Genomic DNA, 16,699 nt, shown 5'->3' on the forward strand with positions numbered 1-16,699 from the left:
GCTTAGTGGGGGTAATTAACTTTCCCAAGGCCATGTAATTCGTAAGTGCTGGCACCCGAATTCACAGGCACAGCCTGTCTCAGTTGAGAGTCTGTGCTTTCTTCCTGTACCGTGAACTACATTGCAGAGAGCGAGCCAGCTAGGCGCACGGAGAGGGGTGGGGCTGACTGCTTTCTGAGGCTCACTCCTGGTTTCCGGTAGCTAATGTCTTGGTGGAGATGCCCCACCCCCAGTAGGAAGCCCATCCTCTAAAGGCAGCCACTGTCCCTCTTCTCTGTCTAGTGTGTTTTATTTATTTTAAAAAGGTAATTATTTACTTGTTTGTTTGTCAGAGAGAGAGATCACAAGCAGAGAGAGAGGCAGGCTTCCCGCTGAGCAGGGAGCCCGATGCGGGGCTCGATCCCAGGACCCTGGGATCCTAACCTGAGCCAAAGGCAGACTTCTTACTGACTGAGCCACCCAGGCGTCCCTGTCTGGGTGTGTTTTAGAAATATTTTAGCTTCTGAGCGCTCTCCCCAAATCTGCATGTGTTCACCACCCAGGAGCTCTCTGAACCCCATACTCTGGGGGTTTTATGGAGGCTTCATCACAGAAGTGTGATAGATCACTAAGACCATTTCCAGCCCCTCGTCCCTCTCAGAAGAGTGGGAGGCAGGGCTGAAAATTCCAAGCTTCCAACGACTGCCATCACGCAGGGAATTCCAAGGAATTTAGGAGTTCTGTGTCAGAAGCCAGGGCCAAAGACCAAATATTATAACAAAAGATGCTGCTGGTGTTCTTATCACTTAGGAAGTTACAAGGGTTTAAGGAGCTCTGTGCCAGGAACCTGAGGCAGAGACCAATATATATACGTTCTGTTATCTCATGGGGCGTTAGCCTGACTTGTGGGACAAAAGTCAGCTCTCAGATCGTAGTTACTATATGATTGTGTAACAAAACCCTTTACTGATGAATTGGGCAGTTGGGAGCCTTTTTCTGAGAAATTCTGGAGGAGCAGGATCTCTCCCCATGATAAATCTTCCTTTGAAGAGGCCCTTTGTTTACTCTCCTAGACCCTCGATCTAAGAGCTTGCTTGGGGCCAACATCCAAGTCACTCACGTATGGGCTGCAGAATCCACCTTCTGTTTTTGCAAATTCAGAGATGCTCGATTTTCACTCTTCCTGTGGTGGTTTTCTTTCTCCTTGCTTTTTCTTCCCTTTTACCCACTGTTTCTCAGGTGGGAGCAGTGTTCTGTGCACCTTCAAACTTGTGCCCTGCTGAGTTTGGGCGGCAAGGAAGGAAGCCGCACTCCGGGACCTCAGCACAAAGACCTCACTGTTCTTCCCTCACTGCGCCTCGGGCCGCCCGGTGGCTTCTGTGACCCCACTTACCTGGGACACTTTGAATCACTGGGCGGTTTCTCACGTTTCCTCTTTGGTTTCTGTTGGTCACAGCGTCTCTTGGTGATAACCCCGAAGGGGCCATGTTTGGGGGGAGGCAGGACCACACGTGATTGGACCCGGAGCCAGACTCAGCTTCCTGAGTTTAGAGGGGAGCGCAGCTTCAGCCTGTCCCCACCTCCCCCGGAAGGGCCCAGTGAGGAGACAGCTCGACAAGGTCCAAATCACACTGCTTTGCAGCTCAGCTCCATCCTCTGGTGGGCCAGGATGACCCACTTCCCTAGTTTAGAACCATCCAGAGCCTTTCCTGGATGGAACACGGCGTGTTTTACCTGAACAGAAGAATTTGACTCTCCCCAGTTGTTTCTCTCCATAGCATTCATCTTTCCATATTTATTTTTAAATTATAATAAAATATACATGAAATTACCATTTTAACCACTTTTAACTGTGCAGTTTGGTAGTGTTAAGTACATTCACACTGTTGTGCAACCATCACCACCATCCTTCTCCAGAAACTTTTCTTCTTCCCAAACTATAAGTCTGTCCCCATGAAACACTAATGCCCCATTCCCCTTCCCCATCCCCGGCAGCCACCCTTCTACTCTCTGTCTCTAAGAATTTTCTGTCTCTAGGTACCTCATATGAGTGCAATCACACAGCATTTGTGACTGGCTTATTGCACATAGCAGCACGTCCTCGAGCTTCATCCATGTTCTGGCACCTTCCTTTCGAAGCCTGGATACTATTGCATGTGTGTATAGACTGCACTTTGCTTCTCCATTCGTCTGCCAACGAACACTTGGCTATAGAATTAATTCAACAAACATTTTCTGAGTGCCAGTGAGGTATCAGGCACGGTGCTTGCTCCTGGAGATAAGATTGCTATTGAGGTAGACTAGGAGGTCCCACCCAGAGGTGAAGAAGCATTAATAATAATGGCCAAAAGTAATGGCAGTTTCTTTCAAGTTCACAGAGACACCAATGACTATTCCTAATTTATGTATCCTCCACAATTTTTAATAAAACCTTTGGCACCTGATTTAAAAAATGAATAAGTAGGAGCGCCTGGGTGGCTCAGTCGTTAAGCGTCTGCCTTCGGCTCAGGTCATGGTCCCAGGGTCCTGGGATCAAGCCCCACGTCGGGCTCCCTGCTCAGCGGGGAGCCTGCTTCTCCCTCTCCCACTCCCCCTGCTTATGTTCCCTCTCTCGCTGTGTCTCTCTCTGTCAAAATAAATAAAATCTTTAAAAATAAAAATAAAAATAAAAAATGAATAAGTAGCAGAGGGGTGCCTGGGTGGCTCAGTCAGTTAAGCATCCAAGTCTTGATTTCAACTCAGGTCTCAGGGTCCTGGGATCGAGCCCCACATTGGCCTCCACGCTCAGCAGGGAGTCTGCTTGAGATTCTTTCCCTCTCTCTCTCCCCCTCTGCCCCTCCCCCTCTAAAATAAATAAATAAATAAATCTTTTTAAAAAATGAATAAGTAACAGAAATATTAATAGAAAAGCTTGCAAGTCACTATATGCACTTTACATCTTTGAGGGGGTGCTCCTAACGGAAAGTTTCAATCACAGCCATAAGACGGATGTGCTTATCACCACTTGGATTTCTGTAGCTGCAGTGACAAGAATAGCTATGTCGGTATTTCTCGGTGTTCCATGAATCAACAGCAGGAGTTTCTGGTTTCCCGTGCTGTCCCAGGGTAGCAGCCCCCGAGTGCCTGGCCACAGGCTCCCAAGGACACCGTATGTCCCCCCTGCTTCTGCACCCCACTGATCTATTTTCCTCTTGCTGCCCTGTGCTTTGTTCTCTGCAACCATCTCATGAAACCGCATGTTTTAAACACTTTGGTTTACCGCCGCATCCTGCGATGTGTCTTCTTTACCACGAGTGGTTGCTGTGTAGATTTCTGAGCATGTTAAAAGTGCCCTGCCTCAGCCAGAGGAGCTCCAGCAAAGCTGCCCAAGATGCTGTGCGTCCTCATAGAAGTTTATATAGCTACACATCTGGTTGCTGAATTGTTCTAGATCTCCCTCTTGTGGGCCATCGATGAATAAAACACACCAATTATATCTAAGAGATGGGATGAAGAATCTCATAGATGATAAGGAATCAATTTCTGTGAATCCTGTGAGTTGATTGGGACCTTTCATTGTTTTTATTATGAAATGTGATAAATCTATAAAAAGTATGTAGAGAATATGAAAATACCCATGCACCCCCACACCAGCTTTATGAAATCTTATTTTGCTGCGTATGTACTGTAAATCTTTTTTTTAAAAACTAAAATAGAAAAGTTGAGGGCCCCTGTGTACCCTCCCTTTCTGCACATGCCTCCTCCCTCAGGTAACAGTTACTCTGAATTGGTATTCATTACTCCCACACATATTTTTATATTTCCCTACATACATGTGTGTCAAGACGGTACCAACTATTGTTTTTCACCTTCTCAACTTCATGAGGGATGCTATCACACTGGGTGTGTTCTTTACAATTTGCTCTTCCCCTTCAGTGTAATACAGGTAAAGTGTATCCTTGTTATTCCTTTTCTCTCATTTTCCTCCCCTGTATATATTTTTTTAAGATTTTATTTATTTATTTGAGAGAGAGAGTGCGCGTGAGAGAGAGCACAGCAGGGGGGAGTGGGAGAGGGAGAAGCAGGCTTCCCACGGAGCAGGGAGCCCAACGCGGGGCTCGATCCCAGGACCCTGGGATCCTGACCTGAGCCAAAGGCAGATGCTGAACCGACTGAGGCCCCCAGGCGCCCCTCTCCTGTATATTGCTGATCGTATGAATACCACAGTATATTTACCGATTCCTTTATCTGGTTTATTAGGTTGTTTTGAATTTTCCCCACAACAAGCAAGGTCATACCCAGCATTCTTAACTCGCCTCCTGTGTATTTCTCTAGGGTACATCCTAAGGGCGGATTGCTGGGTCATCATGTTTGGTGCACATGTGCAACTTTTCTCCATATTGCCAAGTAGCTCTCGAAAGGATCACACTATTTACAGCCCCCTACCTTCCTGTCTCTCTCTCATCTGCCAGAGGGCAGCCAGGTGGCAGGAGCAATCCCCACCATTAACTGAGCACCGTGTTAGTCATATTAGCCGCCTTAGCGAGAATGTTCTCTTTTAGTGATGACAACAGTCTTCTGAGGCAGGCATTGGCCTGTTTACAAGAAACCAGAGCAGTCCAGGAATCTGCCCGAGGCCACAAGATAACAAGCAGCAAAGCGGCACTAAACCTGACCCAGAGCTGTGTGCAAACACCTGTAAAGAGTCCCCCCCCCCCCCCGCCCCCTCCACCCCGCAGGGTAGAGAGGGATGGAGGGGAGACGCCCCTCCCACAGCAGCCTGTCTGTCTGGTTGCTGAGAGCTGAGAGAGAGAAGAAAGGATCCACCATTTAATTTTTTTTTTTTAGCATTTGATAAAATTCGATGGAAATTCTTTTTTTTATTTTATTATGTTATGTTATTCACCATACAATACATCATTAGTTTTTGATGTAGTGATCCACGATTCATTGTTTTCATATAACACCCAGTGCTCCATGCAGTACGTGCCCTCCTTAATACCCATCACCAGGCTAACCCATCCCCCCACCCCCCCCCTCTAGAACCCTCAGTTTGTTTCTCGGAGTCCATAGTCTCTCATGGTTGTCTCTCCCTCCAATTCCCCCCCACCTCATTTTTCCCTTCCTTCTCCTAATGTCTTCCATGCTATTCCTTATGTTCCACAAATAAGTGAAACCATATAATTGACTTTCTCTGCTTGACTTATTTCTCTTAGCATAATCTCCTCCAGTCCCATTCATGTTGATATAAAAGTTGGATATTCATCCTTTCTGATGGCTGAGTAACATTCCATTGTATATATGGACCACATCTTCTTTATCCATTCATCTGTTGAGGGGCATCTCGGCTCTTTCCACAGTTTGGCTATTGCAGACATTGCTGCTATGAACATTGGGGTGCATATGGCCCTTCTTTTCACTACATCTGTGTCTTTGGGGTAAATACCCAGTAGTGCAATTGCTGGGTCATAGGGTAGTTGTATTTTTAAATTTTTGAGGAACCTCCACACTGTTTTTCAAAGTGGCTGTACCAACTTGCATTCCCACCAACAGTGTAAGAGGGTTCCCCTTTCTCCACAACCTCTCCAACATTTGTTGTTTCTTGCCTTGTCAATTTTTGCCATTCTAACTGGTGTAAGGTGGTATCTCAATGTGGTTTTGATTTGAATTTCCCTGATGGCTAATGATGATGAACATTTTTTCATGTGTCTGTTAGCTATTTGTATGTCTTCTTTGGAGAAGTGTCTGTTCATGTGTTCTGCCCATTTTTTGACTTGATTATTTGTTTTTTGGGTATTGAGTTTGAGAAGTTCTTTATAGATCTTGGATACCAGCCCTTTATCTGTAGTCTCTTCAATAAATGGTGCTGTGAAAATTGGACAGCTATATACAGAAGAATGAAACCTGACCATTCCCTAACACCATACACAAAGATAAACTCAAAATGGATCAAAGACCTCAATGTGAGACAGGAATCTATCAAAATCCTAGAGGAGAATATAGGCAGTAACCTCTTTGACATCGGCCACAGCAACTTCTTTCAAGATTCATCTCCAAAGGCTAGTGGAACAAAAGCAAAAATGAACTACTGGGACTTCATCAAGATAAAAATCTTCTGCACAGCAAAGGAAACAGTCAACAAAGCAAAGAGGCAACCCACAGAATGGGAGAAGATATTTGCATTTAATTTTTTAAATTATGAAAGTCAGCATACATACACAAGAGCATATGTAACACGAATGTATTAGTAAGGAAAAGCAATAAAATGAACCGGGGGTAAGAAGGGAGAAAAACAGAAATTAAGGCATCCAGATATCTACGGGGGGAAAACACATCCCTGTTAGAAAATTATATTGGGGGGCGCCTGGGTGGCTCAGTTGGTTGAGCAACTGCCTTCGGCTCAGGTCATGATCCTGGAGTCCCGGGATCGAATCCCGCATCGGGCTCCCCGCTCAGCAGGGAGTCTGCTTCTCCCTCTGACCCTCCCCCTTCTCATGTGCTCTCTCTCTCCTCTCATCCTCTCTCTCAAATAAATAAATAAAATCTTTAAAAAAAGAAAAGAAAAAAAAGAAAATTATATTGGAAAAACTGGTTTTTTTAAATTATATATTAGCTTTCCCTTCAATTACTAGGAATCAGTGATCGTTTTATGACGGAAACCTGCTTTCCCCTGTGCTTGGCCGAGCTGACTTCAATCCAGTGTGGTGATCGTATGAATACCACAATATATTCTGCAGAGGGGGCGAGGACCATATTACCAGAGGTGACAGCCTGGGTAGCTGCCTGGAAACAAAGAGAAAAACAGAAATGAGAGTCGGGTGAAAGAGAAGGAGACAAGGGAAACGTATTCTATACTCTACAGCTGCTCTCTGCTCAGCCCCCAGTGGAGCTGTGCATCGTGTTTTGTCTCTTGGTTTTGCACAGTTTCTAAAGAAACTTCCCCCTTTTATTTTAAGTAAGAGAAGGACTTAAGTATTCCAGAAATCAATGGAGCCTGATATTTCATCGAAGGTTGGACATCTACTTACAGGAGAAAAACGCTAGGGTGCTTGTCTGCTTTTGTTTTGGTTTTAGCCTATATATTTTACAAAAATATGTCCATTGTGTATTCGAGGTTTTAATGTTTGCTTTAGTTAAAAAGAAAATGACACCCGAAACAGAGCAGTCGAAGCAAACCAGAAGTGAATGTTAACAAGCATTACAGGAAGTCGACAGGAAGCCAAAAGTGTGGGTATGGAAATGAAAAACTTTTCAAAAAACACATCAAGAGCATAGCTGGTGAGGGGGGTAGTTTTCTTAGCGTAAGTCAAAGACTATAAATCACTTCATGTACTTCTTTTCCTCAGTTTTTTATGTGTGGTAAAATACATATGACATAAAATTTATCATCTTAGCCACTTTTAAGTATACAGTTCAGGGGTATAAAATGCATTATGTATCTCCATCTCTGCCATCCATCTCCAGAACTCTCGTCATCTTGTAAAACTAAACAAGAACTCCCCGCACCCCTCCCCGTCCCTCCCCCAGCCCCTGGCAACCACCTTTCTACTTTCTTTATGATTTTGACTACTCTCAACATGTAAGTGAAATCATACAGTACTTGTCTTTTTATGTCTGGTTTATTTCACTTAATATAACATCCTCAAAATTCATCCGTATTGTAGCAGGTGTCAGAACGTCCTTCCTTTTTTTTTTTTTTTAAAGATTTTATTTATTTATTTGACAGAGAGAGAGAGACACAGCGAGAACAGGAACACAAGCGGGGGAAGTGGGAGAGGGAGAAGCAGGCTTCCTGCCGAGCAGGGAGCCCGATGCAGGGCTCCATCCCAGGACCCTGGGATCATGACCTGAGCCGAAGGCAGACACTTAATGACTGAGCCGCCCAGGTGCCCCACGTTATTCCTTTTTAAGGCTGAATAAGATTCCATCATATGTGGATAGCACCTTTTGCCTACTCATTCATCCACTGATGGACACTTGGGTTACTTCCATGTTTCAGCTATTCTGAATAATCCTGTATAAAAAGATTCTTATTTTCCATGTGAATGGAGCTACCCACATCAGAAGTCTCCAAATAGGCTATTTCTCATTAAATTATTAATATTTTGAATAACTAACCTAGGGCCCTAGAATTTATGTAATTCTCATCTTTAGAGCATCTTTGGCAGATATTCTTGGCCTCTCAGAACAAAAGATTATGATTTGGGTTTTTTTTAATTAATTGAAGACGAAACTGATTGTTCACTCAAGAGGCCATTGATAGACATCTACCAAAAGCAATTTTGGTATTATTTATCCACGGGAACTGGTCTCATTTGGCCAAATCTATTAATAGAATTTGAACCAATGTCTTGAACAATGTCTTCTTCCCTATTGGAGATGTGAGCCACTCTAGGATAGGGATTACAGATGCTTTCTTTGTGTCCCTGGTATAGACTACCACAGGTCTCAGGACACAGTGCCTTTAGCTACTTTAACCAGGAGGTAGGTACCTAAAGATAAAAAGCATCTTCCCCCACACCCAAGTATTCACATCTTGTCCTTGCTTACACGTTCCTTTGTCTTGTACTAAGTGTTATAACCTTGAATCAAATAAACAAAACATTGGTTTGTGACAGAAGCAATCAGCACATGATCTACCAAATAAGATGGACCTCCTTGGATATTAGCCAAAGGAAGTTCTCTGTCTGGCATTTATTACCAGATTCTCCCTTCTCCCCAACTCCACAGCCCCAGCCCTGGGCCCACAATAATCCCCCACACTCTAAGACAGCACGCCATTAATTTCTAGAGGGAACCTCTCAAGTCACAACCCTTCTTGTGAGTTGCCTAAGATAACTGCGCACTTCCATGGAAAAGCTTACTACATGGTTATTGAGGGAAATGCTATTTGGACCCTGAGATGGACAGAGATCCAAAGGATGGTTGCAGTTGGTGCTCTGAATGGCTGGGAACCAGAGTGGATGGGGACTGGATTCTTCTGAAGGGTTCTTAGGACAAAGAACATAGGTTGGTGAGTTTGACCAATAGGATATGGAGGAATTTCGAGGTGAGAGCAGTGTGTGGGAGGGTTTGTAGGCCTTTGTCACTGGAGCAAAGAATCAGTCAGAAGAGAGTTTTTAGATGAATGAGCCCAATTGGGCTGGTGGGAGGGAGCCAGGCAGGGCTGAGACTAAGGTTATTTCATTAATTTTTAATTCCCTTTTTCCTTCTTCTGTTTCCTTTTTACCCCCAAAGATATTCACATTTTGGCATTGCTTGCCAATTCCTTTGTCTTACGAGTCACGGTTACTTGAGGATTTATTTAGTGAATGTCGACCAGCACATATCCCATGTTAGGTGCAGCGTCATGGAGCGCAGAGATGGACTAGTCTGGGACCTTCTCCTCCAAGTGCTTACAGTCTCCCAAAATGCTTGGGATGGTATGCAATAATTGGCAAGTTTTATACTGAAATGTTTTTGCCTGTTTTCTTTTGATTTGCATTCCCTATTTCTGTTTCTCTGCCCTTTGTTTTTTGTTCTGTTGTGGGGTTTTTTGCTACCCTTTGTTTTAAGCATTGCTTTTATCCCTCAGAAGACACAAGCCCAGAAAGAAGATGGTTTTCCTGGCTCTCAGTTTGAAGTTTTAACCTCTCATAAGAAAGGTAGGATATGTTTCCCTTTTCCTTCTCAAACTGAAAGTAAAACTCAGGGCTGTTTTGTTTCTCCTTATACTTGTTTAATTAAGATCAACTAGGATAAAACTTGCCTGCTAATTTGAGATAAAACATGCACTGTTTCAGCCTCCTACTTTCTTTTTACCCAGAGGGAAGGTTCCAGGCTTTCTGGTCACTCCCATGGAATTGACCGTCATTATCACAAATGCACCTTACTCTCTCCCCCACATTCCTTCCCCTCTGCAATTTTCATCTTCCTCCTCTGAACCTCCTCTCTTCAGCTCCTACCAGCTACCTGCCTAGGGTCATAACTTTGTTCTATGCCTTTTGTGGGGTTTTTTGTTGCATTATCCTTTCCCCCTTATGAATTGGTTCTGATAACTGTGCCCCCTGACTCTTGGTTCTTCGGGACACCAGCCTGCAGCAACTCAATACACTTCTTACCTTGTATCTCCCCCTAATTTCTCACATGATTATTCTGTCTCCCTGAAGCAACCCCTGGGTAGCACCATGACTTCTATGTCCCTTATACCTACAGAAAAATACTGGACGTCTAGCATGTTCTCTGTTCTCTCATTCCTGGTCCTCCAGGAAGAACCCAACTCATCCTCCCCCACCCCCCCTCCCCCACCCCCACCCCTGCCTCCTACATACTTTGAAGCAGATGTCTGGTCCCAGGCTGAACAGAGTCAGCCTCCTCAGTGGGGAAAAGGTCAAATCTGCTCAGACATGTTAAGAAGACATTTCACAAGCGTTTGGCTGAACTCATGTACTAATATCTAAATATTGAGTAATTTAGAGTAAAAAATTAAAAGGCAGCCAAACAGCCCTTTGGCTCATCTTTGAGTCCCTTGAGGTGTTCTGAAAGCTTCTTTTTTTCATGTTGATTTAAAAAAAAAAAAAAAGCTAAAAATGAGATCTAGCCTAGATTTTGCCCAAGACGAGGCTTTTCCTATTTCCATGGCTGAGGAATGAGGATTCTAAGACTCTCTGGAAGGACCCTTTGAACTCTGGAAGTTCCGGATTCTACCTGCTGCTCGGAGCTTCCAGGCAGGGGCCCCTGGCTGCTGGCGATGCCCCATGTGACATCACAAGGGCTTTGTGACACACCCGACGCTGCATCTAGTGTAATACCACGCAGGCAGGGCAGCTCCGCACACTCAGCTATTTGCTCAGAATCCGGGCACTATAAAGTCAGCCATTCAGAAAAATATCTCGTCTTTCAGATCATTCAACCTAGACTCCTGCCTAATTTCACCTGTGACTCAGCTTAGACAGTTTATCAACTACAGAGCAGTCAATGTCTTAATGGTAGGTGGGGGAGCTCGGTGTGCTGAAAAGTGGGAACAACGTGGGGGGGCTCCTTCCATCTGGAATCAGTGGAAGCCGCACATCAAATCACTGAATCTTGAATGGAATGCTGGCTCTGGGGATTAGGATTAAGAAGATATGAGTTTTGGGGCGCCTGGGTGCCTCAGTCATTAAGCATCTGCCTTCGGCTCAGGTCGTGATCCCAGGGTCCTGGGATCGAGCCCCGCATCGGGCTCCCTGCTCCGCGGGAAGCCTGCTTCTCCCTCTCCCACTCCCCCTGCTTGTGTTCCCTCTCTCGCTGTGTCTCTCTCTGTCAAATAAATAAATAAAATAAAATCTTTAAAAAAAAAAAAAAGAAGATCTGAGTTTTAAAAAAGAGGTTATGGCTACCAGGCTGGATTATGCCACTCTAGAGGCAGGCTGGGCATTTATAATGACTTCAGTTCTCGAAAATCTAATTATTTATAGAAAATTTAGTTGTGACATCATCTAAAGCAGAGTCTGTTTTTCTGACTCTGAAAAGACACTTTAAAACAAACCCAATAACTGAATCCAGATTTAGTTTAGGGTTTCGGTTTTTCAGTGTGTACCTGTATGTGCGCGTTTGTGCATTTGGTGGGAGTGGGGGTGGGGATGGGGGGAGGGGATGGGGGAGAGATGAGGCGCATAGTCCAGAGAACCAGGGGGAGCTCTGCTTTAAGAAACTGTAGTATAAGAAAACTTACATTCGTAAAAATAAAAAAATTGGATGAGGGTAATTTTCCTAAGTGTTCACATGTAGAGAATTTCCTTAATTTTCTTAATATAGAATCCTCCTAGAGAATATGGATTTATTTCCTTCTCCAGCACTAACCCTATCATGAACCCACATGCATATGTTGTCCATTCAATTTGGGTGCCTCCCCTCGCTTACTTTCTTCCTTAGTTTCTAATTGCTTTTGGTGTTTGGTGGAAGTTAAAACAGTCTCAGCAGGTGACATTTATCAGAAGTAGTGGTGGTAATAGAAGTTAACCAGCTTCATTCTCTTCCCACTCATTTTAATCCATCCATTTCCCCCAGTTAGAGGCTACCTTCTCCTCTTAAACATTTGACACTTTTTCTTTGCATAATCAAAGATTTTGTTTTTATTTTTTAAAGATTTTATTTATTTATTTGAGAGAGAGCACAAGCAGGGGGAGTGGCAGGCAGAGGGAGAGGGAGAAGCAGGCTCCCCGCTGAGCAGGGAGCCCGATGAGGGGCTCAATCCCAGGACCCTGGGATCATGACCTGAGCTAAAAGCAGACACTTAACTGAGTCCCCCAGGAACCCCAAAGATTTCTTTTTTAAAGTGTAATTTGTCCAATCAAGGAGACTTCACTGTGCAATGAGGATTTCGTCAGGGTGTAAAAGCCTATGTCTTGGAATGCTCCAATATGAATAAACACCCAATCCAGTTTTATACCCCCTCCCTTGATCTAGGATCCTCAGGACTAAGCCCATGCACAGGCCCCTGATTCCATTGAGTCCTGATGCCTGGGGGGAGGGGGGGTTCTGCAGTTCCTTGGGGACACTTTCTTTCCTCCCTGAGCTGGGCCCAGCACCTTCCCAGCCAGGCTATGCTGTAACTTGACCCTAGTTATTGATCAGGTGGCCAGGAGGGGCCTGGGTAGGGGGAGGGGTGGTCCGGAGGGAGGGCATGTGTTGCTTGTGAAGTATCCTCAAGCAAAGGAGCAGAGCTGGCCTTTAACAGGGGTGAGTGGGCCATTCCTATAGGCCCAGAGGGTGGGGCCCCGTGGCCCTCCACCCATACACCCCCATCCCAAGTCTCAGCGCCTCCCTCTCTCCCTGGACAGAAGAGCCAGATCTGAGAAGCCACCTTCCCTTACCACCAAGCCCTGCACTCGGTTCTCAGCTTTCTCTGCCCTTCCCACGTAGGTGAGTGTCTCTTTATGTGTCGCTAAGGAGGCCAGATTGAAAGTTCGCCTTCAAGTGGGGACTAATCACCCTCAGTCTTTCATTGCCTTTCTCAAATGCATCTGTAGCATCCAACAGCAGCCATTTTGATTCCACAGGTTTTTTTGGTGTGTGTGTGTGTGTTTTAATTTTATTTATTTGGGAGAGAGAGAAAGCGCACGAGCAGGGGCAGAGGGAGAGGGAGAAGCAGACTCCCCGCTGAGCAGGGAGCCCTACACAGGCAGGATCCCAGGACCCAGAGATCATGACTCCAGCCAAATGCAGACACTTAACCGACTGAGCCACCCAGGCCCCCGATTCCACGGTTTTTATATTTGCTACTCCCTGCCCCATCTCTCAAATGCCCCAACCAGAACGTTCCTTTCCACCAGTATTCCATTCCAGTTCCCCACCAGTGAAGTTGGACAAAGCGCACCGCTTCAGCCCACCAGCGGCTGTCAGAGCACCGCCTTCCCACCAGCAATGGGGTCTTAAGGGCCAGGCAGCTAGGGGTGATCCAGCCCCCAAATCCCATTTTGGTGTCTGTTTCCCAGGACCACCCCCACTACCAACTGTTGTAGCTCCAGTTGCTTAGGAAACAGGCTCAGAGACGGAGATTTGCGTGCAGGTCCTTTATTGGCATGGGTTTGGGAGCCAACACCTGCAAGTGGAGGAAACTGGGTCAAGCAGAGTGTTAACCTTAAAAATAAGACCACCAGTTATTTTGCCAGCAAAAATGGGTTTGAGGAATAGCAGAGACTTGCAACCCGGGACAAGAAAGCTATAGCATAATCTTAGGCAAGTCTGCAGAACAAACAGAAGAATGGTCTTTTACAGAATAAAGGGGAAGTTGAGAAGGCGGTAATAAAAAGTTCATTTGGGCCGTATCACAGTCCCTCATTGGCTGAGCAGTGACTGTCCTTCATTGGCTGGGCTGTAGTCACAGGCCCTCATTGGCTGGGCTGTAGTCACAGTCCCTAATTGGCTGAGCTGGGACTGTCCCTCATTGGCTGGGCTGTAGTCAGTCTCTCATTGGCTGAGCTGTGACTGTCCCTCATTGGCTGGGCTGTAGTTACAGTTCCTCATTGGCTGAGCTGTGACTGTCCCTCATTGGCTGGGCTGTAGTCACAGAACCTCATTGGCTGGGCCAGGGGAGGAGGAAACTTTCCTTCCTCTTGCTGGGATATGTGAAATACTATCCCTACAAGGTGCCTCTTTTCCTGTTGGGTCTGCAGTCGACAGGGAGTGCTGGGCAGGAGAGCTCCCCCTGCGGCCTCCTGACTCCCTTCTAAAGGAGATTTTCTTGTATTTTCACAAGAGAAAGAGGCTAGACTGTGATGTGCTTGCAGGAGGGACCTCTGTCAGTCCCATGGGCAGCTCTGGGCTGGATGGGTCTTCAGAGTCATCCCAAGTTGAAACAAGGCAGTCTTTAAACACGAGTTCTCTCGGGGAGGCGGAACCTGGGGCAAAGCAGCTTGCCCCACCAAAGGTAAGCCTGGGGAAGGGACGCGGCCGCGAGCCAGTACTCGGGGCAGTAGGGTGGCATGGGCGCCCCAGCCCCAAGGTATGATCTAGTGGCACCACACAGCACCACTGCATGAGACGTTGTATCCAGGTGTGTTTGGGTCTCTTTGGGGGGCAGGGTGCTGCCCTGGTGGTTTGACGCCATGCACTTGTTGAGAGTACTGGGTTCTGTGGGGCAGGAATGGTCTCTTCTGTGAACAAGAGCAGTAAGAGCCGGGGGCTCAGTGGTTGAGCGTCTGCCTTCGGCTCAGGTCATGATCCCAGGATCCTGGGATGAGCCCCACATCGGGCTCCCTGCTCAGCAAGGAGTCTGCTTCTCCCTCTGCCCCTCTGCCCCTCACCCGCTCTGGGGCTCTCTCTCACTCTAAAAAAAAAAAAAAAAAAAAAAAAAGGGCAATAAGAGCTAGAGCGCGTATGCAGGCTTGTTCCTAGTGCATGCCTAAGGTCAAAACTGGAAGCCAGACTCTTTCCTCCAGTCAGAGAAATCGGATAAAAATGGGAGACAATACCCAATGGTCAGATGCAGGAAGACACTTGGAAGAATCAGAGCGTGAAGAGGACCCACACCAGAGGCTCCTAGAAAGAGGGTGACACTGGAGAGCTCGGGAGGCTCATATCCTTGATTCCCTCTTCCCCCGCCAGGCTGTCACGTTGTTTAAAGGGTTGGGGTGGGAGAGAAGGGGCTGCTCTATGCGTGTGTTTACAAGCATGGGTGCCATTTGATAGGTACTGTGTGTAATCTCCATTTTTAATTTTTTGTTAAAGTAATGCATACATTAAAAAATAAAGCCTAAAATAAAAACAAAATCTTATAGAGTCAGCAGGCCCCTGCCCAGTTTCCACCCTAATCCTCAGTACAACTCCCCAAAAGCAATGACTTTCAACTCTTTTAATATATTTTGTAGGACAGTTGCCTTCATATTTTAAATAATATTTTTAGGCTTCTACTTCTTGGCTTATTTCACATATCAACTTCATTTTTCTTACATGACTTCCATTTTTTAGAATCTTATTTTCCTTATGAATCTGTAGCCAGTGTGTTACATCACTCTACAAATATCATTCCTTAATTTTTAGCATCAGATAAGTCATCTACTTGCATTTCCCCACCCCATATCATCTATCAAATCTGATATTCTTTTGACCCATCTCATTTTTGGGGAGGGGTGGAGTGCCAGAGTTCACTATAGCCTCTTCCAATGTGGACAGCCGCCTTCCGGGGCCCCCCCAGCACAGCCACCCTCTGGGGCCATCTCTGCCTCTCTCCTGGGTTGGATCCACCACCCTGGGCCATGTCTTCTTTGTTTACTCTTTGTTTTGTTGGCATTTGCAATCCACATGTAGTCTCCCAAAAAAGAATACATGGAGTGTAATTCTTTCTGAGTCCTTTACAGATCTGAAAATATCTTTATTCCTCTCTCAAGCTTAATTAAAATTTGACTAAAGAATTCTAGGTGAAATACCATTTAACTTAGAATTGTGAAGCCATTTCTCTATAGTCTTTAAGAACCCAGTGTCGGGGCACCTCTGTGGCTCAGTCGGTTAAGCCTCTGAGTCTTGGTTTCGGCTCAGGTCGTGATCTCAGGGTTGTGAGATTGAGCCCTGCATTGGGCTCTGCACTCAGCAGGAAGTCTGCTTGAGATTTTCTCTCCCTCCAGCTTGTGCGCTCTCTCTCTCTAAAATAAATAAATAAATCTTTAAAAGAAATAAGAACCCAGTGTTTTTGTTGAGAAGTTTGATATCCTTCTGAAACTCCTCCTGTATGTCAACCGTTTCTTCTGCACCTGGAAGCTTTTAGGATACTTTTACGTTCATTGCATTGGGCATTTTGTGAGCCCTTTTAGTTCTGGGGAAAATATTCATATTACTTATTTAATAATTTCCTGTCCTCCATTTTTCTCTGATCACCTTTTGGAACTCTTTTTACTAGTTAGATGTTATACCTCCTAGAATGAAATACCACATCTCTCCATTTTTTCTTATGTTTTCCCTTATGTCATTTTGTTATGCCTTCCAGAATATTCCTTTCACACTATTTTCCAACCTTCTAATAATTTTTTTTTTAGTTTTCCCAATCATGTTTTAGGTTTCAGCAACCTTTTTTTGTTCTGTAATGTTTTCTATATCATAGCCTGCTTCCCTGGTTTTATGGGTGTAGTATCTTCTTGACTCTCTGTGAGCAATCAAAACCAGTGTTTTGATTTTTTTAAAGCTCTCATTTATTTGTTCCCCTTTCCTGGTTCTGTGTATTTTCCCTCTTTCTGGAGGCTTTCTTCAAATGCCTAGGTCGATCCTTGGCATTTGTATCAGTTTGCTA

At 45.3% G+C, this 16,699-nt stretch overlaps 1 protein-coding gene across 1 annotated transcript in view; it reads left to right on the forward strand.

Annotated features, from left to right (window-relative positions):
• GALNTL5 (polypeptide N-acetylgalactosaminyltransferase like 5) overlaps window positions 1–16,699 on the forward strand; it is a 110,865-nt gene that overhangs the window by 47,989 nt on the left and 46,177 nt on the right. Inside the window, exon 4 of the mRNA XM_078059770.1 lies at window positions 9,533–9,602. The gene's annotated coding sequence lies outside the window, so the exon portion shown is untranslated. The remainder of the gene's footprint in view (window positions 1–9,532; window positions 9,603–16,699) is intronic.

This window comes from Halichoerus grypus, chromosome 12 (genome assembly GCF_964656455.1).
Source record: "Halichoerus grypus chromosome 12, mHalGry1.hap1.1, whole genome shotgun sequence".
Classification (NCBI taxonomy): Eukaryota; Metazoa; Chordata; class Mammalia; order Carnivora; family Phocidae; genus Halichoerus; species Halichoerus grypus.